The 25,478-nt window shown below is 37.0% G+C and overlaps 1 protein-coding gene and 1 long non-coding RNA gene across 2 annotated transcripts in view; one reads left to right on the plus strand and one right to left on the minus strand.

Annotated features, from left to right (window-relative positions):
- The window catches only part of DNAJC5B (DnaJ heat shock protein family (Hsp40) member C5 beta), an 82,295-nt gene extending 81,132 nt beyond the window's left edge, over positions 1–1,163 (minus strand). Inside the window, exon 1 of the mRNA XM_026014568.2 lies at positions 1,131–1,163. The gene's annotated coding sequence lies outside the window, so the exon portion shown is untranslated. The remainder of the gene's footprint in view (positions 1–1,130) is intronic.
- Positions 316–25,478, plus strand: part of LOC140595189 (uncharacterized) — a 66,132-nt gene continuing 40,969 nt past the window's right edge. Inside the window, exons 1-2 of the long non-coding RNA XR_011996638.1 lie at positions 316–393; positions 10,065–10,115. This is a non-coding gene — a long non-coding RNA (uncharacterized lncRNA). The remainder of the gene's footprint in view (positions 394–10,064; positions 10,116–25,478) is intronic.

The following is a 25,478-nucleotide window of genomic DNA, read 5'->3' on the forward strand; positions in this document are numbered from 1 at the left end:
TGTGTTGGAGACCAAAGAGTGTTAAAATTAAGTCCTGTGGTTAGAGATTAGGTCTCCTCTCCCCTTGTCTATTGCTGTCGGGGTTCCTTGTGGGTAACTAATCTACCCGTCAGAACACTAGACTGCTCCTTCCACTGAGGGAATGTGGCAATAAACTTAGCTCTCGCAGGCAAATCTCAGCGTGCCTGCTTGAACAGTCCTGTACTCTGCTCCGGGGTCGCAGTGTGCTAAGACACAGAGGGAGGCCAATGGAGATGAGTCAGGACCTGGCACCCACCCCATGCTCCTCCCTGCTGGTAAACAGAACAGCTATTTGCCCGTCACTCGAGCCTCTCAGGGCCCCAAGACTCCAGGAAGAAACAAATACTTTGGAAGCCAAAACCCCAAGGCAAGGTAAAGAAAACAGAAATGTCCGCATCCCCAGCGATGATTTCACTGGCGTGAGTTCTTTAGAGGGGGAGGAGCTGTAGACAGTTCCAGCTGAACTGTTTTACCTACTTCTCAACCATAAGGCCCTTCTCTTTCACTGTTTATAGGGGATGATGGCCTTTTGCCTTTTAAGCCCTGAAATCTCAAAAACCAGACTTTAGAATTAATCTTGGTTGCTAATCCATAATAAATTTATTTCTCCTCTTTTTATTACTTTTGTTTCTATTTTTATACTATCTTCTATTAAAATACTTCTTTCAGTTAACTTATTTTTTGTTTAGTTTATTTTTCTCTATTTTGGGGAGAAGCTATTAAAAGAATAAACATTACCAGGCAATAAATGTAAACTACTTTACAAAGAATTTTACACTGACTTCTTGAGGTAACTGTTTCTTTTGCATTTTTGCAGTGGTTGAGGAGAGAACAGTGTGGGACTAACAGTCTTGGAAATGTCCTCATCTGGCTTCATGACAATAAATGAGACTTGCTGTTGGGAGGCTACACCTCAGTTCTCTTTCTGGTGGAACTCCCTTGGCCTTTTTTCTCCTTATTTGGAACCTTGGAACTGTAAAGTATCTGGTGCATAGATTCAATGCTTATACGATTACTCCTAAGGCTGAAGATACACTCATCTTAGGGTCCTCTCCTGGTTTTTTTAGATACCAGAAATTTCTGTTCTAAGCTTAGGAATTGTTACATACCTGAACTGGAGGCATGGCTGGCTGATTCCTTCTAGCTCTGTCAGATAGCGTCCCACCTCTAATATATCAATAGCTAAACCTCCTGTTACCTTCTTCTCAGTAGCCAAGACTGAGATTGGCTGGATATTGTGATGTCACAGAGTAGAATCCTTGCTCCTCCCAAAGGCCCAGGTGAGATCCTCCACTTCAACATTTTCTGTCTTGCCCTTGACAGGAGGTTGGGTAGCTTAATTCCTTTATTTCTTAACTGATCCATAAAATCATAGAATCTTACTGTGAGCAGAGACCTTAGAGGCCCATGACTAGATTCTATTCTAACTCCTGTATTTAACAGATAAGGAAATTCAGATTCCAGATAGTTAAGTGGCAGAGCTAAATCTAGAACCTGGGTGCCCTGCGTGTTAGCCCCCTGCCTTCTGAACACACTGTACTCATGCTGAGCTCTACTCTCTAGATTTTGTCAACATCACTGTTCTCTGATAAACAAGCTCACTGGATGATTTTTACCTGAATATACCATAACAAGAGACCATTCAGATAATGTGCATCATGGTAAGAGAATACAGTCTCAGGGAAGATCATTAGTTTTTTCTGACAATCTATTGGTACCAGAAACAGCTAACTTTGGTCCTGGCCCAAACTCAGAAACTCTGAGCCGCCAGATCAATCCTAGACTAACAAGTAATGTAATTTCTAAGTAACTGATGTTTTCAATGAGATTTGATATAAGGAAGAATGCTCAACCCAGGATTAGTGTTGGCTGCAATGCCATAGAAGGTTCTAGTGTTTGTTGAGAGAATGGGAAGGAATAATCAATAAATAGATTTTCACTGAAATTCTCCATACCCTTCACTTTTTCTAGATACTGTCCCCATATGGCATTAAAAAATTATCTGCGTTTCATGAGATGACTTGTATCTGTGAAGCCAGAGACTTGTACTTGCAAAATCTCTCAAGAGGGGAACATATATTACACTTTTATAACACCAACAACTAACATTTTACATCATGTTTAAGCATTTACAAGCCATTTTCACATATATCATTTCATTTAATCTTCACAGCTCAGTAAGATAAACAGTGTATTATTTTTAGTACGATTTTATGAGTGAGAAAATTATAACTTAGAGAGGTTGTGACTTGCACAAGATCACAAAGCTAATTAAGTGGAAAGGGTAATATCAGTTAAACCAGATCTTCCAACCAAGATTTTCCCCACCATAGGGCTTCCTCAGGGTGGGAGGAATTGTCATGTGGTCCTGGAACACACTTGAAGGCAATTGCATTAAGCAACCTTTTGATTAACAAAGAAGAAATTATTCCTCTGGGTCATAAATACTGTTTTATTAACCTCCTACATGTCTCAATAAAAACTTAGAGAAATGGTTAGTGAACACTAATTTCAAACTTTAAAATAATATAATCATTGCCGTTCCACCTGACAATTCCACATCTGTGAATTCTCCTAAGGGAATTATCATGAATATAAATAATATTTAACTACAAGATATCTGTCCTTTGGAGAATTGTTTATAATAGAAAACAAATTAAAAGCTCAATATTTGAAAAGTGGTAAAATGTATTATGTTTAACTCATGAAAATAATGTTGTAGGTAAAGTTTTCTAGAACCTTAATCATTCGTGTGCTATCTTTGGAATAGCACCATCTGTACTAGTATCTACTTAATATCTTTAAATTAACTCTTACACTTTACTGAAATAAGAGAATTTATTTTTTAAAAAAGATTTTATTTTTTCATGAGAGACACAGAGAGAAATAAAAGAATGTAAAGGTAATTTTTAAAATCACTACATTAGGAGAAATGTAGTACCGTGTCAGATAACCATAAAAACAGATATAACAAAGTCAGGCCCTGGGCCAGTCCCACCCATCACTATACCTGCAGCAGTCATGACCCTGCCACAACTGGAGAGTGCAGGAAGCCTACACATAGGACACTCCTGGAACACCTGGTTCTAGTGACCAGGGATACCATACTTCTGAGTCCCCACAGGACATCTCCTAATAAGTCCACTTCTTTTTACGGAGATGTAGCTGAATTATCTAATATATAGAAACAGAGTTAGGCAAAATGAGAGTGAGGAATATGTTCCAAATGAAAGAACAAAACAAAACCTCAAGAAAAGAACTGAACAAAACAGAGACAAGCAATCTACCCAATAGAGCTCAAAGTAATTGTCATAAAGATGTTTACTTTATGACCTCAGGAGAAGATTGGATGAACACAGTGAGAACTTCAATAAAGAGACAGAATGTGAGAAAATACCAATCAGAGCTATGAGATACAATAACAGAAATAAACAATACACTAGAGGGAATAAAAAGCAGATGAAGTGATACAGAATAATGGATCTGCAACCTGGAAGACACAGTAGTAGAAATCACCCAAATTGAAAAGAAAATGAAGATAGTTAAAAGGATCTGTAGGACAATACCAAGAATACTAACATTCATATTTTAGGGGTCCCAGAGAGAAAAGAGGGGGCAGATGTCTTATTTTAAGAAATAATAGCTGAAAACTTCCCTAACTTGGCAAAGAAAACAGATATCCAAGTCCAGGAATCACAGAAAGTCCCAAGTAAGATGAACACCAAGATACATTACAACTAAAATATCAAAAATTAAAGACAAATAGAGAATCTTAAAAGCATCAAGAGAAGAGCAATTAGTTATGTATAGGGAATTTCTATAAGACCAACAGATGATTTTTCTGCAGAAACTTTGCAGGCCAGAAAGCAGTGATGTGATATATTCAAAGTGCCAAAAGGAAAAAAAAAAAAAAACCTACAACCAAGAATATTGGGCAAGGTTATCATTCAAAATTGAAAGGGGGATAAAAAGTTTCTCAATAAGCACAAGCTAAAGGAGTTCATTACTGCTAAATAGGCTTTATTATAAGAAATATCAAAGGATGGGGTCCCTGGGCAGCTCAGTGAGTTAAGCGTCCTACCCTTGCTTTTTGCTCAGGTCATGAGCTCAGGGGTGTGAGATGGAACCTGTTTAAGATTCTCTCTCTCCCTCTCTCTCTCTCTCTCTCCTTCCCACTGCACCTCCCCCCATTTGCTTTCTCTCTCTAAAAAAATATTGATTAATTAAATAAAATAAATAAATATTGATTAATTAAATAAAATAAATCAAAGGACTTCTTTAAGTGGAAAAGAAAAGGCCATGACTAGAAACAAGAAAATATATGAAAGAAAAATAAACTCACTGGAAAGTCAAACATATAGTAAAGGTAGTATATCAACTACTTATAAAGCTAGTATAAAGATTAAAAAACAAAAATAGTAAAAACAACTTTACAATAGTGAGACACAAAATAAAAAGATGTAACACATGACATCAAAAACATAAAACATGGTAGAAAGGTAATAAAAAAGTAGTGCTTTTATCATGTGTTCCAACTTAAGTGGCCACCAATTTAAAATAGACTATTAAATATATAAATTGCTATATATGAACCTCAAAATAACCACAACCAAAAGCCTATAATAGATACATAAAAAAATGAAGAGAAAGAAATCCAAACATAACACTAAAGAAAATCATCAATAAGGGAAGAGACAAGACAAGAAAAAAGAAACAGAAATGAACTACAGCTCTTTTGCTTAGGCCATTGGTGCTGGCAGGATGGGCAAGTCTTGTGGTCATCTTACTGCTGGAAGCTCTATAGCCACCAACAAGATCAGAAGTGGCATGATAAACAGTACAAGGAAACCCATTTGGGCACAGCCCTGAAGGCTAACCCTTTTGGGAGCATTTCCCACACAAAGGGAATTGTGCTGGAAAAAGTAGGGGTTGAAGCCAAACACAAATTCTCCCATCAAGAGGTATATCAGGTCCAGCTGATCAAGAATGGCAACAAAATTTACAGCCTTTGTAACCCACAATAGTTGTTTGAATTTTATTGAGGAAAATGACGAGATTCTGGTCACTGGATTTGGTCACAAAGATCATGCTGTCAGTGATATTCCTGGCATTTACCTTAAGGTTGTCAAAGTAACCAATGTTTCTCTTTTGGCCTTATATAAAAGATCAAACAAAGAAAGACAAATACTATATGATTTCACTTATGTGAGAAATACAGAAAGCAAAACAAATGAACAAACAAAACAAAACAGAAACTCATAGATAAAGAGAATAAGCTGATGGTTGACAGCAGCAAGGGGGGGATGGATCATTAAGACATATAGTCTTCCAGACAGGAATATATTTTACAGCATAGGGAATATAGCCAGTAATATTGTAACAACTTTGTATGGTATTAGAAGGTAACTAGACTTATTGTGGTGACCATTTCATAATGTGTATAATTACCAAATCACTATGTTGCACACCTGAAACTAATTCAATATTGTATATCAATTATTCTTTGATTTAAAAAAAAGAATACAAAGTAATACTATTAATGCATGGATTTTTGATGCTGATACCTAGCAAAAAAACGTGACTGATTTAATCGAATCACAATTCATACCCTTTATTCCTGTAATAAACTTCACCTTTCTGTAGTAGAAATCTCTTTTTTCACTACCAATGTACAACAGGCTCAGTGAGGAAAAGAAATGAAGTGCATGTCTGATTCCAAATTGCAGTTATGTGTATTTCCACATACCTGGCATACTAAATGATTTTTAACTTCTAAAAATGACCCTTTGATGTACTTCAGAAAAGAGCATAACTATCACATGGACAGTGAGTATACAAGAATCCACACTAGACTTCTGTGTGATTTTCACTAATGGTTCTCTGGAACTGTGCTACAGCTTAGAAAGCATTTTTGAAATTTGTGAGTGTTTTTGGTTGTTGCAATCATTAGGGATTGGAGGCACTCCTGCCTTTGTTAGGCAGGGGCCAGAGATGTTAGCCTGCAATGCCAGGCATGTTCCCATGTGAATAAGAATTGACTGATAATTCCAAGTGACTTTATATAATATAAGAATTGACTGATAATTCCAAGTGACTTTAATCTTACAGAATATCCAAGTCAATGAAAAAACTAGTGAGCCAGACCTAAATATTAGTTGTAATTTATAATTACCTAAATCAATCTAACATGGAAATGCAAAATTTTTGCACAGTTTTAATATACACTGATTTTTCCTAAAATGCAACAGCTTTGTATATCAGGCAAGACCATACTTTATTTTGTTTACAACTTTACCAAACATTGTTCACAATTTTGGAAAAATCAGCCTACCAGATAGCCATGGTGCCTTGAAGTCACCCTTCATTTGTATCTGTCTACACTTGCAGCTTCATATTCTCAGCAAATCTCCCATTATATTCTCCACTGTAGTCAAGCTCAAGCATTTAACTACTAAAATGTATATGCTTTTATATGAATTATTTTCTTTAGTTTTTCCTTTTATCCAGTATAGGGCATTATATTGACTTTTATTAAATTATGTAAAGAGGCAGGCTATCTATGACTATCATTTCAGAATTTGACAGAGGAGATAAAACATTGTCATTTAAAAGAGAACACTAAGCCTGGTAGGGTTGAGCACCACTCAATTCCAAGAAGTCACCCGAGACATTAATGGGCATAACCGAGGATTGAGGATTGCACTTATAATTCACGCATTCGCATCAAGCTGATTATCATTGTGCTTCCTTCCTTGGCCTTCTTCCAAGCAGAAGTATCTGCAAAATTACAGGCTCATTATTCTATATTTTTCAATTAATCACAAAATATGTAATCACTGAAAATGTTTAAAATGTATTCATACAACACCAAAAAATAATCTCACACATCAGCTTTGGCACATATTACACATCATGCTTTAGGAAATACAGGATTTTCCATTCTAATGATATAGAAGAATGGCCACAGATATTAGTGAGCAAAAAAATCACAAAAAAGTAGGTACCATTTTTAATAAATATACATAGTGGGGAAAATTTGAAAGATCTACACCAAAATATCGACAGTGGTTAGTTACCTCAGAATGGGAGATGATATGGGATTCAATTCTCTTACTTGTCTACCTTTTCTAAATGTTTTAGAATAGCCATGCATTCTTAAATTACGATAAAAAGCTATTTGAAATATATATGCTTAGGAGATAAAATTGGTGGGAGCTATGGGACATTTATATTCATATATATGAATATAAATATATATATTTATATTATATATATATATATCTGTAGTATTGCCTCTGTAGTGAAACCAGTATACAGCATACATCTTTTTGTTTCTTTTTATTTTTTTATCCAAAAATCCCTTCTACCACACAAAGTGGAAAGACTTATAGCGTTAGCAGAGATTCATTAGAAGAATCATAAAGTGGACCAACAATTTCCCTACTTTTGTTAGGATTTTTAGTAGTGTCCATGGAATAAATGAATAATTTCCAAAACTTAGTTTATTAAAAGTCACCTTTCTTAGAACAAAGTATTCTCATGGCAAGATATGTAAGGATTGAGCTCCCTTTTCTTGAAGTGATCTCCTTCCAGGTATCTCAGGGAAAAAAAAAAATAGATCCTCATTTGTCGGAGCATATACTTAATACTTCACATTCTGCAAATGTATGGACTACATCACTTCTTTTTTGTAAGCTACTGTAATGAAACACATGCCATACCTGTGGAAGCAGTGGGCGAAGCCTCAGAGATAGAGAGCCTATAAAGCTTTGAGGTCCCTTCAGACAGTGGGATGAAGGAAGCCTGCAATGAAGGAATACCTCTGTAGCAGGCATTTTTCAGACTAAATAAATTATAGATGGAAGTCAGAGTTCAAAGGTTTTTGCTCAATTGTGGAGGGGAATTTTGTGAGGAAAAAAAAATACTCCTTTGTCAACAGTTAAATTCCACTTCAGGCCAGAATTTTTCAAATTGTGGGCCACAGATCACCTAAATTAGAACCACCTACTTTATTTTTTAAAAAAAATAATGCAGATTCCCACATAACTCCCTGGATTTACTGCCATTGAATCTCAAGGGCTAGATTAGGAACTCGTGGTTAAGCAAACCCTCCAGGGGATTCTACGGCTCAGAAATGTTTGAGAACAATTGCTGTAGGCCAGAGGTTCCCAAACCTCACAGCAGAACATCAGAGTGTATAATGGATTTGTTAAAACACAGTGGAATAAGATTGCTTATTCCACTCTCAAGTTTATGGTTCTGGAGGCATAGGAGAGGCCCAAGACTATATTTTAACAAGTTCCCAGATGATGAAACTAATGGTTGGGACTGTGCTTTGAGAACCCCTGCGCTTGGCCCAAGAAACTGGGGAGATTCTTTTAAGATTTTTTTTTTATTATTCATGAGAGAGAGAGAGAGAGAGAGAGAGAGAGGCAGAGACAAAGGCAGAGGGAGAAGCAGGCTCCATGCAAGGAGCCTGAAGTGGGACTCGATCCCCGGTCCCCAGGATCACATCCTGGGCTGCAGGTGGCGTTAAACCGCTGAGCCAGCCGGGCTGCCTTCCTTTAAAGGATATTATAAGAATTCAACATAATCCTGGAAAAGTCAATCTAAATCTATACCTTTTTCCAAGCCAAGCTCCTTATGCTAGGTAGAAATCTAAGCATGCCTGGAAAATCAGAAGATATATATTGCTAATGTTTGTTCCCAAAGACCCACCTCATGTACTCATAAAATCATAATATTTTTTCAAAACAAAGCTAGTACTGTACACCCCAACATAATTCATTTTTAAGCAGTGCTAATGACATTTGTAAAAGAAAATGTCAGCCAAACTGCAATAAAACATTTCCAGCCCAATAAAAGTAGTTTGAGTTGAGTACTTTAAAATTTTTGGCTTTGGAAGGTTAAAATAATAAGTGAATCACAGATCCAAAAAATACGATGCTAAAGTTATTACCAGATACAGTTTGTTCTGCATCACAACTAAAGTCTCAGAGGCTTCTCAGTTTAGATCCTGTAAAGTGATCCCTATAAAACTACCTTTGCTGTGTGGCTCTTCTCTGAAGAACAGAAAGTTTAGGGGGTCAATAACAAATATTTTAGGAAATAAAAAGATTATATTTCCAGCAGAGTTATTAAGACTATCATTTTTTTGGAGTTAAATCTTGAATTCAAAATTTTTCCCAGTTTCCTCATCTATAAGGTAGAAATAATGATACATGCTTTACAGGAGTGACTTTATTCAGTATGTGGGCTTTGTGGAGAGCCTTGAAGGATGCACCATATTTATCTAGGGCAAGGTGGAGGAGCGGCATCTTTCTGCAATACTGGCACACCTGACTCTGCCGGTGTAACTACCTAGAGACACATGGTCAGAGATGAAACTTTGTACATGTTAAAATTTACGATACTTATTTATGATTGCATCTAGTCAACTCATTTATTCAATAAATTCTTTGATTTGAAACAGGCAATACTTGTTTAGGTGCTCTAATAGTCAAAAAAGCAAGTAAAGTATATTTTGAATAAGTGTTATTGCAAAATAATTTCAAAAAAGAGCATACTTGTTATTAATGACAAGCAGTGTATTATGTACTTTTTGGCTTGTCATCCTGACTATGGAGTACATGTTGTAAAGGAAGAAAAGTGGGTAATTATATTTCACATGAACATCAAATTGAGTGTTCCTTCCTTGTAGTTTTGTAAAGTAGAATTGTGGCAAGATTGTCCCTAGTTAATGCCAGGAAAAATGGAAAATAGATGTCTTTTTTAAAATGTCTCTTATATAAACAAGTAAAACCTGTTAAAGTGGTTTGCAGTCACTGAACATAGGTCAATTCCCATTAAAACAAACTTCATGGGTAAGCCTGAATTATGTTGTTGTCTTGATATTTTGTTGCATCAAATATTGCTTAGCATGAAATTAAATATATAAAGTTTGTATCAGAGCAAAATAAGTATCAGTATTATCATTAATTAAGCCATTGTTGGCAAATAATTTTGTAATAAAGTTTTAATTCTACCTATGTTCATCTTAACAGGTGCAATCTTACGGCTCAAAAGATGAACAAATGCTTTCCAAATTTTGTTCTGTAAGTATAGCAGTTAATTTTTGCTTTCAAGATATTAAACAGATAAACACAATTGATATTGTGTCATTATCTTAATTATCTTTATATATTTTGCATTTGTGTATTTTGCATTGAAATGATCTCAAAGGTCCTAATATTCATTAGCATTCTATATCTCAATCTCATTCCCAAGGATTTTATATATTATAGGACCTTGTTTGGGACTATAGATATTATCTGAATTTTAATGGTATCACTAATTATTAAAGTTTGTTATAAAATGCTGGACTCTAGTCATTTGAGAAACTTCTAGTATCTCCTATGAATATGATGTTTGGAATACTCTACCCTGATTTTGGGGATAAAACTGATCATTATCTGGAAATGCCCTACAACTTTCTCTTCCACCTACTCCCTTACCTTTATTATATGCAAATCCAATCTAGAATCATTCCTCAGTTCCTTGGAAACCTTTGCTATATGTATTCATCAGCTTTTATTGTGTACCAAAAATTCTCAGTGATGTCCAGTAACAAAAGCTTATTTTACTCAGATTGGCTGGGCAACTAGAACAGCCCTGCTCTGAGCTGCAGGTCGGGTTCAGGTATATTCCATGAGTCTTTCATTCTAGGATCAACATCATGTGGCCAACATCAATGGAGAGAGTAGGGTATTCTTCATATAATTGAGGAGGAGGAGACAGAAGTAATAATTTGCTGGCTAGTACCCCCGTTCTGCATACCATACTGGAACAGAGACAGGATAGCAAAAATAGCCCATTGCAAAAGGGGAAGCAGTCACTGGTCTGTAGCAATTCTGAAATCTCACTAGGCAAATGTTGCCAAGTCCCTAACCTGAAGGTAGGAAATGTTCTTTGATTAGGCTCCAATTCTATTCCCTGGGAGTAGCTTTTCTTTTCATTGTTCTCATGACTCTTGGCTCCACCTTCTGAGAGGTAATTTTCCATTATCCTTCTTGGCCACATTTGAAAGAAAATATGTACCCCCTGGCATCTGAGCAGCTTCCTCATCCTGCTACCTGCTTGCAGAATGTTGGGGACCCTAAATCTTTAATTTTTAATGGTTCACTTTTTTATTATTGAAGTATAGTTGACATACAGTGTTTATTAGTTTCAGGTGTGCAGCACACTGATGATTCAACAATTCTATACTTTATACAAAGCTCACCATGATAAGAGTAGTCACCATCTGTCACCATAAACATTATTACAATATTGACTATATTCCCTGTTCTATACTTTTCATCTCTGTAACTTATTTATTTTATAACTGGAAATTTGTGTCTCTTACTCTCATTCCTGTGTTTCACCATCCCCTAATCTCCCTACCCTCTGGCAACCACCAGTTTGTTCTCTATGCAACTGTGTCTTTTGTTCTTTGTATATTTTGTTTATTCATTTGCTTTGTGTTTTGGATTCTACTTGTAAGTGAAATCATATGGTATTTGTTTTTCTCTGTCTAGCTTATTCACTGAGCATAAATACCCTCTAGGTCCATTCATGTTGTCACATATGGTAAGATCTTACTCATTTTTATGTTGGAGTAATACTCCTATGTCTGTGTGTGTGTGTGTGCATGTATCACGTATTTTTTATCCATTTATCTATTAGTGGACACTTAGGTTGCTTCCATATCTTAACTATTGTAAATAATGCTGCAGTAAACAAAAGGATGCATATATTTTTTTCAAATTAGCATTATCATTTTCTTTGGGTAAATATCCAGTAGTGGAATTATTAGATTATATAGTACATCAATTTTTAATTTTTTTAGGAACCTCCCTACTGTTCCACAGTGGCTACACCAGTTTACATTCTCAGCAACAGTGCACAAGGGTTCTTTTTCCTCCAAATCTTCACCAACACTTATTATTTCTTGATTTTCCGATACTATTCTTATAGGAGTGAGGTAATATATCATCATAGTTTGCATTTACCTGATGGTTAGTGATGTTGAGCATCTTTTCATGTGTCTGTTGGCCATTTATATGTCTTCTTTGGAAAAACGTCTATCCGGGTCCTCGGCCCATTTTTTAAATCCAACTGTTTGTGTTTTTTTGATGCAGAGTGGTATAAGTTTTTTTTATATATTTTGCATATTAACTTCTTAACAGATATATTATTTGCAAATATCCTCTCCCATTCAGTAGGTTGCCTTTTCATTTTATTGATGGTTTCCCTCACTGTGCAAAAGTTCTTTTATTTAGGTGTAGTCACAGTAGTTTATTTTTGTTTTTGTTGTCCTTGCATGAGGAGACATATCCAGAAAAATGTTGCTAAGGCTGATGTTCATGAGATGACGACCTATGTTTTCTTCTAGGATTTTTATGGTTTCAGGTCTCACATTTAGGCCTTTAATCCATTTGAATTTATTTTTGCATATGAGGTAAGAAAGTGGTCCAGTTTTATTCGTTTGTGTGAATTGGATAGCATGTAGCTATCCAGTTTTCCCAACACCATTTATTTAATAAGAGACTTTTTCTCATTGTATATTCTTGCCTCCTTTGTCATAGATTAATTGACCATATAAGAATGCTTTATTCCTGGGCTCTCTGTTCTGTTCATTGATCTATGTTTTGTCTTTGTGCCAATACCATACTGTTTTGATTACAGCTTTGTAGTATAGTTTGCCATTCAGAAGTATAATACATCCAGCTTTGTTCTTTCTCAAGATTGCTTTGGCCATTTGGGGGTCTTTTGTGGTTCCATATGAATTTTAGGATTCTTTCTTCTAGTTTTTCTGAAAATATTGTTGATATTTTGATACCAATTACATTAAATTTGTAGATTGCTTTAGATAGTATGGATATTTTAACAACATTAATTATTTAATCCATGAACATGGTATCTTTCCATTTGTTTGCATCATCTTCAATTCTTTCATCAATATCTTAGTTTTCAGAGTAAAAGTCTTTCACTTCATTGATTAAATTTGTTCCTAGATATTTCCTTTTTTTTTTGATGCAATTGTAAATGGGATTGTTTCCTTAATTTCTCTTTCTGCCACTTTGCTATTTATATATAAAACTACAACAGATTTCTGTATATTAATTTCATATTCTGCAAATTTGCTGAGTTCATTTGTCATAGATTTGTGACAAATAGGTTCTAATAGGTTTTGGTGGAGTCTTTAGGGTTTTATTTGTGTAATATCAAGGCATCTATCAATAGTGAGTGTTACATCTTCCTTACCAATCTGAATACCTTTTATTTCTTTTTCTTGTCCAATTGCTGCTGCTAAGACTTCCAGTACCACATTGAATAAAAGTGGCAAGAGTCAACATCCTTGTCTTATTCTTGATCTTAGAGGAAAAACTTTTAGTCTTCAGTTTTTTATATAAAATATTAATTGACGAACATTAGTTGACGATAGAGTTGAGGGCCCATTTCTGGGTTCTCTATTCTGTTCCACTGATCTATGTGTCTGTTTTTGTGCTAGTACCATACTGTCTTGATGATCACAGCTTTGTAGTACAACTTTAAATCCGGCATTGTGATGCCCCCAGCTCTGGTTTTCTTTTTCAATATTCCCTTGGCTATTCGGGGTCTTTTCTGATTCCACACAAATCTTAAGATGATTTGTTCCAACTCTCTGAAGAAAGTCCATGGTATTTTGATAGCGATGCATTAAATGTGTAAATTTCCCTGGGTAGCATTGACATTTTCACAATATTAATTCTTCCAATCCATAAGTGTGGAATATTTTTTCCATCTCTTTATGTCTTCCTCAATTTCACAAGTGTTCTGTAGTTTTTAAGGTATAGATCCTTTACCTCTTTGATTAGGTTTATTCCTAAGTATCTTATGCTTTTGGGTGCAATTGTAAAAATAATTTTAGATTTACACAAAAGTTGCTAAGATAGTACAGAGAGTTCCATGTACCCAACACCTAGCTCTTACTATTATTAAAATCTTACATTAGTATGATATAGTTGTTACAATAATGAACCAATTTTGATATGTTATTATCCTAAGTCTTTTTCATGGCTCAAAGAGTCACAGTCTCTTTTAATCCAGGCAATAATAGTGCTTTGGGAGTTAAATTTCCCACAAAAAAACTATTTAAAAAAATTTTTTGTGTGATTAGTTCCATGAAACAACTGTATCTACAATTTTCAAGTCATGCCTCTCTTTCTCTTTAAGCTTACTTACAGAGTTTGAGCTTATTAGGTTAGTGGAACCTAGTCCTTATCTCTTTTCTGTGAGCCATTTTGTCCAGATAAGAGAATTCACTGAGTGCCACCTTAATCCATTAACACATTTACCAAAGAGTATGACATTTATTTGATCTTTGTCTTGAGACTTGGTCTTAATTAGCATTAATCAGAGTTTGTGGTTTTCAGCATTTTTGTTTTTCCTTTTCTATTTGAAGATGAGAAACAGTTTATTTTTCAAATTTGCAAGTCCTGGAATTTCTGGAGTCACTCTTCACTCTTCAATCCCTACTTATAAGCAGGTCAATTCTTTCAAGAAAGACCTTAATCAAAGGCAGCAAACAACTCATGCTATTAACAATCTGTCTTGAAATCTCATCACCCAAAACCACCCACTCATGAGGTATACTTTCTGTCTTAAAGTTATTGCAGGTTTTACCAAATATTTTCTGCTACATAATCTTGCTACTACAAGATCATCATCTTTCCAACACTTTTTTGCTGCCAGCTGTTCAGTCCTGAGGGAAAGACAAATATTTAAATTATCACAGCAGCACCATACTTTTAGGGACTAATTTCTTTGTTTGTCAGCTTTTGCTGTAAAAATGCTTGTAATTTTTTAAAAACCACATTTATAAGACCTATAATAGAAAGATATTTTGCTCATGGGTCTGAGGTTGCCTGTATAGTGGTTCTGCTCCAGCTTATAGGTGGTTCAGATATGCTTTTCTATACTCACTCTGGGATCCAGGCTAAAGGAGAGGGTTCTTTCTATGACAGAGGGCATGAGTACAGAAGGCCAAACCAAACCACAGGAGCATATTTTAAGCTTTTACTCACATTTTATTGGCCAGAGCAAGTCACATGGCCAGGCCTAGTGTCAATGGAGGGAGGAGAGGAAATAGCAATTATTTACAGGAAAGTAACACAATCTACCTCACCAGACAAAGGTTTGTCCCCTTTATTCATCATTCAGGTGGTCACTAAAATGTATGGGGAGCAGGAAGAGGAGGGGTGCAAATATGGTTAGGAAAAACATGTTTAATATGCAGCCACTTAAAATTCAAATCCTCCTTAAATAGCTCCTTTCCCTAAAAGACCAGCTAAGGCTGGGCTACATCAAAACAGCCCAGATAGTAATGTGACTCCAATTCTGTAGCTGGATGTTCCTCAATATTCCCCAAAGGCTGCTATTTTGCTCTTTACCAGTTGTATCCAACTCCAAATGAGTCTTCTCTTTCCAACCCTACTACCTCTGCTACACATGACAGAGCTAATCCTTTTGTCTTTTAAAAGAATTTACAGTTTCCTGATGGGTCTCCAAGTTCTTTCCTGGCTTTAAGCAGAGAGAAAAACTAAAAGCAGAATTGCTCATGCATGGTCCTGACCATCCCATCCCTTTCTTTAACGTCAAAGCCAAGTATCCTAGCATAACAGATGTACCTTTATACCTGCTCCTCCTGAACAGTGGGCTCGAGCCACACTTGTAATCCCTCCACTTTTCTCAGTGTCTTCCTTTTTTCATCACCACTGACTCCAACTCATCTGGGCCATCATCACCTCTAGCCTGGCTTCCTCCCTTTGAGTCTGGCTATACTTCCAGCCTTCCTACCTCCAAACCACTTTCCATTCAAAGTAATTCAAAGTAGTCTTTCTGGGATGAAAATTTGATCTTGTGGCTCTCTTGTCTTAAAACTTTTAGTATTTTTACATTTTGCTTCTAGTAAATAAAAGGTGGCTTTCCATGTGTGCCCCATTTTGTCCCAAAATATTCAGCCTACATAAATTATCATCAAGCTTATCTGACACACTCAGACTCTTACACTTTCAGGCTTTTGAATACAAATCAAATGGCCCTGGCTGTTCTGCTGAATGGGCCTAGTAGGCAGCATAGTAGGCCTGAAAGCTGAAGTTCCCCACAAGGTTACCCCTACCTCAGCTCAGTGCCTCCCTGTGCCACCCCTGACCTCCCCAAGGGAGAAATAACTCCAAACAGAAATGTAATCATACTGCTGGACACATGATGTCAGTTCCACAAATGGTGAAACTTAAGACCTACACCCACTTGATCCTGTCTCTGTGGTATCAGGCTGTGGAGAAGTTTATAGAGCAGGAAAAAAAATTAACACTTCAGGAAATTTGAAATATTCTTCTTTAGAGTTCCAGAAACTAAAAAACAAAACAAAACAAAACAAAAAACAATTCTTGCCTGAGGTAAGAGTATATGACCTCATGAAGTATGGTCTTAAGATTCTCTGAAAGTGTTACTAAGAGGTGGAAGACTTTTTTCAGTATTCTTTCATTTATTATACATGAAGAGGTGAGGGGACACCAGTATAGTCACAAAATTGTTAGTACTATCCGATATAATCAATAAAAGTCATGTTTACTCCTAAACAGATCCCTTTTCACAAAATTGCTTTCCTCTTTTGAAACTGTTTTAATCAAAGCTTTTTTGTTTTCAAGTAACAAACACACATCAAACTAAGTCAAGCACAACAGTGTGGTTATTGTAAAGATTCTAAATTTTCTCATAAGATTCAAGGTCAAGACGGTGGGCCTTGTGAGTTACTGAAGTGAGAAATTGGCTACTACAGTAAAAATTGAAGCCAAATCTGAGCAGTATGCATTGGTGTTGATGTTTTCATAAAATTAATGCCACTAGCCCAGGAGACCAAATGCTGGACTTTTCAAATGCTAGCTGTATTCAGACTCTATTTCTCCTTGGAACTTGCCTTCCCACCACTTTCTATGCAGAGAACCACCATATAATTGTTCTCTACACAGGGTAACCACTAATGGAACCAGACAAAGGCATATGATCCAAATGCAGATTATCCACTGCTGGCTAGAAGCTCATGAGGTAGGTCAGTGCAAAGGTCTCACCCCAATAGTATCAATGGTAGTTAGCCAAGTCAATTAGTTTAGATCCTTTGGATTGGGAAATACAGAAGGATTGGGCAGGGAGTTATATATGTAAGTGGAACCAATTTATGAAAGACACAGATGAGCTAAGAGACCATGTTGACTCAGACCTGGAGAGAGTTGTTGGCCTCTAGAAGTGTCTTTCCCAGTTATAGTTTATAGATGTCTGTATTAGTTTACTGAGGCTGCTATAACAAAGTATCAAAGGCTAAGTGGCTTAAACAACAAAAATTTATTTTCTCACAATTCTGGAGCACAGAAGTCTGATATCAAGGTATTGGAAGGATTGGTTTTTCCTTGGCTAATAGATGGCTGTCTTCCTCCTATGTCTTTATAGTATCTTCCCTCTCTGCATGTCTATGTGCTAATCTCCTCTTTTAATAAGGATACAAGTCTAATTGGACTAGGGTCCGTGCTGGTGATCTTATTTTAACTTAATTACCTCTTTAAAGAACCCATCTCCAAATCAGAATCACATTCGGAGGTATTGCGGGTTAGGACTTCTACATATGAGTTTGAGGGCCTCAGTGTGGTTCTTAACAGTGTCCTCTCCCTTTTATTTGTTTTGTGTGAGTCTATGAAATCAAAACAACCTGACAAACTGTATTAGGACTCTCTGTTGTAAGAGGTAGAAAATCCAATTCAAACAGCCTCTAGGAAAAGGGAATTTATTGGCTCAAGTAATTGAAGAGTTAGGAGTATCACTATATTTAGGCATATCTGGATAAGAACTATAATAATGTCATTTTATCTGTCATAGTCCTAGCAGGAAATAGATGGCTCCATCAAACTGAATTTTAAAAAGAGGACTAATAACAAAGATGGGGACAGAGTTTAGGAAAATTATTAGGGATACTGATGTACCAAAGCAAGCAAATGTGAGACATTGTTACCATCTCTAGGGCTAAAGGAGCAAAGCAAGAGTAGTTACTGGAACCTGAAGACAGAAAGTTGTATGGAGATGGTTTCCTAACAGGAGCTATAGCCTCCAGTAGAGAGACAGCCAGCCTGAGGAAACCCCACAGAAAGGGCTTGGGAAATAATGTAATGTCTCTGATCTCTTCATAGCACTCCCACCTGGAAGCCAGAGGGGAAGAGAGATTGATAGAATCCATTTAGTCAGCCAGTAGAGAAGAGAAGAGAGAAGATCTCAGGGCAAGTGGAAAATGGCTAGCACCACCATTAAAATTTGGTCTTGCTCTCTATCTTCTGTGTTGGTGTCTTTCTAACAGAGTCTTAGCTGATCACCCTTACAGCTTTCAATCTGTGGAAAGAGAGTTTTCTTGCCCAAGTATTTCTAATAAAACCCCAGAGTTTAGTCTCATAGGTATAGCTTTTATCACCAAACTCATCTCCACTTCAATCTGCATTTATGGCCATCTCTAAATCAATCACTGTAGCCAAAGGATAACTGAGCAGGTAGTGATTACCTGAATATTCTTGGAGCTAGTGAGGTGGGGTCAATCCCATAGAAACACATCTTGTGAAATGGGAGAGAGTGACTCCCCAAAGGAAAATTCAGGTGTTCTTTTTTTTTTAATTTTTTATTTATTTATGATAGTCACAGAGAGAGAGAGAGAGAGAGAGAGAGAGAGAGAGAGAGACGGAGACACAGGCAGAGGGAGAAGCAGGCTCCATGCACCGGGAGCCCGACATGGGATTCGATCCCGGGTCTCCAGGATCGCGCCCTGGGCCAAAGGCAGGCGCCAAACCGCTGCGCCACCCAGGGATCCCAGATTCAGGTGTTCTTAACAGAAGAAGCGGAAATACACAGAGACTGACAGACAAAAACAGCATGTGTACACTACATAACCCAGACTACACATAGTCAAGTCCTTGGCAAATATGTAGTGATTTATTGCATTGATTGGATATAGTATGTTTTGAGAACTATTCATTGCACATAATTGGAGCTGAATAAATGTTTTCAATTTTTTTTGGAATATAAATGTTAATAATCCATGGACAGAATTATTTTGCAATTGACTAGGAAATGTTTCTGAATACAGAAGATATTTTTCCACTTCCAATCTTTATAGTGATCCCTATGGATATTGACTTATGATTATAAACTCCCTATTTCTAGAAATCTATATTTATACCTCAAACACTGTCCCTCTCAGAGTTCTGAATTATTTTGTAAACCTTGTTTATTTGCTTTCATTAGACCACAGTCTTGAGAATTTCTGGCTTGTTTACACATATCACCAAGTATTTTTTTTAGACTCATTCAGCAAAAGATCATCATGAAAGAGGCAATAAACTGAAGTAAGATTAGTGAACAATTTAAGTTTAACTGTTAATAAGGTTTCTTTGTTCCTGCCCGTTAAAGATGACTATCAATATTGCTAAGAGACGTTTATTAAACTGATAAAAATGAATATTGTCTTAAAAAAGTCAAGCTGCCTTTATCTGATCTTAAAGGTAAGCTTATAAAATTAATCCTTCTAGTGTTTGCTTGTTATTCAAGCATAACTTTTCTTCTACACACAGCAATTTTTTTTTTTTTTGTTCAGCTCCAGCAAGTTTTTGGCAGAAGTTCTGTCAATGGCTCTTTGTATAAGAAGCCCTGCCAGTAGGGCTTAAGCAAAATGTTGCAAGGAGTGGGAGTGGGGAGTCAGATTGGGGTGACATTGAAAATCAAAGAATTTCCAAAGTATAAGAATCACTGTTTTTAAAGGTTTAATCCCTTTGAAAGTTTCAGTTAGGGAAATTTTCTCTTTATGTCTCCCATATCCTGGTGAGCAATAATTTCATTGATTTACTCCATGAATATTTATACAGTAGACAAGAGAAGCACTTACCCTACCTTAATGGAACTTAATCTCCTATGAGGGATGCCCAATGCATGGATGATGGGGGTTGTCATGCTGTTTGAAGGTATCCATGGGTAAATGTGTGCAAGGTAGTACAACTGCTGCCCATTCATCCTTGCACAGAACATGCCAGGTAGAATAGGTGAGAAACCCTGTGCCAACAAGGGCAAGCAACAATGTAAAGAGCTGCCCAAATCTCACCCAGTATGAGTGGACACACATAAGAGTAGAATTTAACTTCTTTCTCATCTCTTACACAGACATCCCATCTATCTGAATCCCTGCATCTACTAGTAAGCCTTTCTGATTCCAACTCCAGTAGTGCTTAGACTTAAATATATGCCCCCTCAGAGTAGTATCTGATTTTTAGATGCCTTGCTATGTTTCTTGAGAGCAGAAACCAGATTTAATGCTCTTTTATTATTCCTCATAGCTTATAGTCTGGGTTAGAGCAGGAGCTCTATAAATACTGGCTAAAAGAATAAGAATGCTTTGCTCAGGTTAATATTAAACTTCGTTTGTATTCTTGGGCCATAAACCACCTAGTAATTAGAGGGTTATTCATGTAGGAGCAGCCTTGAATGTAACTGTAATGAAACAGATCTTGGCTGATAACTGGATGAAATAGACCAGGCCTAATGCAAATCTAATAAATTAGGTCAAAACTAACCCAGAAAACATCAAATCTGGAAGAGTTTGTACCAAAATTATTTGGTGTATGGCTCCTTATTTTACAGAAAGGAAACCAAGGCCCTTAGAGGTTGTGGCCTGCTCAAAGTCATATTGAATTAGGGATAAAACCCAGACCAGTAACTATATAGTTCTTGGCCAAGTTTTTGGTTAGAGTCAGTTTGGAAGTCAACTAGATGAAGAATCAACCTGTGTTTGCCAAGTCATCATAACAGAAACTACCATTTTTCAAATCCTTTTTAGTGTTTCTGGCACGTCAGGCACTTCCCATACAGTCATACATGACTTCATTTAATTTGCATAACCCACCAGAGGGAGGTGCCATATCACCCAAGATTCTTCTTGAGAACTAGAGTCAGTAGGGGGCACATATTAAGAGATTCTTTGCAATTGGTTTATGTTATTGTGGGAGCTGAGGAGATAAGTCCAAAATCTGTAAAGAAGAGTAGTCTGGGATTTGAGACAGAGTGAACCTGATGCCCACAGGTAGAATTTCCTCTTCTTCAAGGAAGCCCCAGCACTACTTTCAAGTTCCTTCAACTGATTGAATCAGGCCCACAAAGATTATCCAGGAAAATCTCCCTCACTTAAAGTCAACTGATTATGGGCTTTAACAGCACCTACAAAACACCTTTAGAGCAACACCTAGAATAGTGATCAAATACTTGGAAATTGTAACCTAGATAAGTTTACACAAAAAGTGATCATCATAAGTACTATTTTGTTTAACTAGTTCCCCAAGTCACAGGGGTGGTTAGTGGCAGAGCCAAGTCCTCAGGCTCTTTATGCCTGTCTCCATGACTCATATCTAAAGCCTGCAGTGTGCAATCTCTAAAGGCAAACTTGAGCAAGTTCTCATACTACTCTGAGCTCCAGATTCTTAATTGTGTGAAATAAAGAAAATCACATTTATGGCACAGGGTTGATTTGTGAATTAAATGAGAAAAAGTGAAGTGCTAGCACATATAAGGATCCAACACATGTTAGTTTCCTTTCCTTCCACTTTGTTCTATCTCACACTCACATATACACACATGCGCTACTTTCCCAGTTCATACCAAAATTAATGCCACAAGATGGGCTCTGTCTTAGGTGCAGGTTTCTTTCTAAAATATTACACAAACATTGCTATTTCAAGAAGCATAGCTGTGACCTCCATAAATCCTTGGGTATTCCTTCTGATTCATTCCATCTCTCTTGCCTGCTTGGGCTTCTATCTGCTGGAAAAGTGGATTTGCTTTCTTAACTGGATAAAAAAGGACAAGTTAGTTGATTCTGGCTTTTGCTCTTTTGCAGTTGCTTCTGACTTATCTGAATTCAGATCTCTTTTCTGAGAAAGAAATATTCTGCCTTTATGCAATAATTGAAAGAAATGATGTCATGTGTGTGGATACTTTGTGAGCATGTTCCCCAAAGTCATTGTTCTACTACTTCTTTGTATATTAGAGGTTGTCTGCAAGGACAAGAGGATTAGATCTGTTGGAATTCTATTGTCTCCCTTGACCTGGATAGGGCAAAAAGGGAATTGATTACTCCTGTTGTGACCTCAAGATAACAGCAGTCTCAACTTGAGGTCCAATAACTGAGTGGCACCACCTGATATTTTGCAGTTTATGTGCCCAAAGTTAAAACCAACAATTTTAGAAGACCTTCATGGCCTTGACTAAATGCCAGACTAGACTTGACTAGCTTCACTAGATGAAAACATTTCTTCCTGCTAGAAAGTCACAACTGCCTGTTTTTCTATGCTACTAGCCTATACTTCTTTAGTGGGGAAGCAGGTTTTATAGAATGTCTCACCTGCCTCAAACTGCCATCCCTAAATTCATCTAATGATAGCATCTCTGCACCTCATGCAGCTGCAGCTGGGGAAAATATCCTTTGAATCTCAAATATACTAGGTGTCTCCAACATGTGGTCTCAAAAATATGAACTCTTTGTGCCAGTCCCCCTCTCTGTTTCTGCACTATCACCATTCCAGACCTCTCCCTGTGTCTCCCTTCCCAACTCCTCCTTCCTTATGCCTTACTCTCAGTAGATGACCTTGCCAACTCCCTTGTAGAGAACTCAGGCTAGCAGACAGAAACTCCTACAACTTCCTGATTGATGACCTCCTGCTTTCCTACTAAAACTTTCCTTCCCTCTACTCTCAGAGGAAAGCATATTCCTTCTTCTCTTATTCTAGGTGAATCCTTCTATCTAACCCTGTCCCCTCCATCCCCATCTCTGTAATTTCCTTTCTGAACTTCTAGACTCTTTTCCACAAGATCCTGCCCAACAGCCTTTAAGAAATTCAAGTCTTACCTACCAGGATGAAAAGGAGGGAAAAGAAAGGGAGAAAAGATGGGGATAAACTCCTCTAGTTATTATGCTGTCCCCTATCCTCAGACAGGCTTCTCAGGACAGTTGTCTTCATGTCTCCAGTTTTTCATTTTTCACTATGAACACACTGTAATTTGCCTTTTGCCTCTGCTATTTCAATGAAGATGCTTTTGCTAAGGTTATCAGTGACCTCTCAATTTCCAAATCCAATGAATACTTTCCATTCTGCATCAAATTTGATGATTATGGGACATTTAACACTGTCTCCTTGAAAAAAAAATGCATTATAATTTCCGAGACACCACACACTGATTCTCTCCCACCTCCTGAAAGATTCTCATCAGAATCCTTCACTGACTTTCCCCAGCAACCTGCTCCCTAAACTTCTGTCCTGACTCTTGTTTTCTTCTCATTCTATATCTTCTTCCAACAAGATCCAGGCCTTAGTAAAAACTTTAACAATTTCTTTCTTCTTGTACCAGAGGTCACTACAACTTAATCAAGTTGCTACAGCAGTTGCCAATGCCCAGGAAATTTCTCTAGGAAACACTTTTTCACCTATGACTTAGAATCTTCTTTTCTTTTTGATTTCCATCCCATTCCCTGGAACAAGAATCCTTACTCTCTGCTAGGTTTCTTTGCATGCATGACTTATTTAGATGATCACCCTGAGTTTTGGGTCTACTGTAACAAGAACAAAATTATTAATGCATGAATCCTTCCATCCTTTTCCCTCCTCCTGGCCTCTAAAAGGATCCTGACTTTGCATGTTTCATTTGTTCTCTTCCCTCATACTCCAGAGATGCCTCTTTCTGCCTTATCAGACTCATCTTTGGGGATTTTTTGTGATATATAATAAGGAGAAAGTAGGGGGCATGTAAAAATAAGAAATGTGGGGGCCAGGAGTAGGGGAGAGCTTTTAGGACATGTAGAAGAGTTGAAGGAGCAGTTTGTAATGAAAGGGAAGCAAACGAAAAAGAGGGATTTTAAGTATTGCTGTGGTCTTTGATTCATTCAAAATGTTTTTTAAAATGCAAGCAAATAAAATAACATAATTTTGAGAGTACTTTTTAAAAATTTTTAAATATTTATTTATTCATGACAGACACAGAGAGAGAGGCAGAGACATAGGTAGAGGGAGAAGTGTCTTCTCAAAGGGAGCCAATGTGCAACTCAGTCCTGGGACCCCAGGACCACAACCTGAGCTGGAGGCAGACGCTCAGCCGCTGAGCCACCCAGGTGTCCCTTGACAGTATTTTTTTAATTTATGGCAAGTTTTCCTTGATGGCAGGTCTACTATAAGGATAGACCAAAGTGTTTCCCAAGCATACCACTCTTCCCCACAAAGACTCTGAACCAAACTGGATTTCCCCTTGGATACCACCCCACAACCCAGACTTCCTCATTTGCCTTGAGGCCAGCCAATGTGGAGGAAAAATCCAAATGCTCACCTGGTCTTATATATGAGGCTTTGGGTTCTGAACCTGAATCTCCAGGTCAGCTCCCTCTCTTGGGCTCTAGACCAGTACACTGAACTGCTTACAAGACATTTCATTTGGATGTTTCACAGAACCCTCACACAATCAACTTGTCCCAAAATTGCCCCTTTATCTCTGTCATCCCTTCTTCTCAATTCCCCTTCTCTTTGTCCCTTCATAAGAGACAGCAACCTTGACTGAGTCTCTTACTACAGAAATCTGGGTGTTACCCTTCTCTTTGCTAAGCCTTCTTATTCAGATGGGCACTAGTCCTCTTCTACCTCTTAAATATATTAATTAACAAGCTGAGCCACTCAATGCTTCCTGGACTCTTGAAGTTTCTAAATTTTTCGTGCCACTGGCCACTCTGTTGTTTTTGCACTGAAAGTCTTTTCATTCCTTATCTCTGATCATCTGTTAAACATTAGCTGATGCTTAAACTTCCTCTCTTCTTTAAAACCTTCCTCAATTGTCCTAAGGGGACCCAATCACTTTCACCTTTGTACTACCTTGAATTTACCAGTATTAAGTCAGATGTCACAATGTATTGTAATTATCTTATTTATTCAACTATCTCTGCTCCTAGACAATGACATGCATGAGGGAAACATCATATTCTATTGTTGAATCTCTAACACCCAGCATGGTATCTTGTTTATAGTAATTGCTCAAAAATCAAACGCTTATCAATTACATGAATGAATGAACAAATTTGTAAAGTAGTTAGGAATCCAAATTAAAAATGAGAAAGGTAGACTTCATGAAGTAATTTGCCCAGTGTTATACAGCTACTAAATGAGAGAGCAGAGTTAGAACATGGTCTGTTATTACAAAGTCCATGCCTTTTTTCTTTTCTTTCATTTTTTTTTAATAGCAACTGCATCACTCCCTAGCTGGTCAAAGCTCCTCTTACACTTTAGAAGTTTATACATACACTTTCTTTTTTGTTTTCTAATAATAAATGTATTCTTTATTGGTGT

This window comes from Vulpes vulpes, chromosome 13, assembly GCF_048418805.1.
Source record: "Vulpes vulpes isolate BD-2025 chromosome 13, VulVul3, whole genome shotgun sequence".
NCBI classification, from domain to species: Eukaryota; Metazoa; Chordata; class Mammalia; order Carnivora; family Canidae; genus Vulpes; species Vulpes vulpes.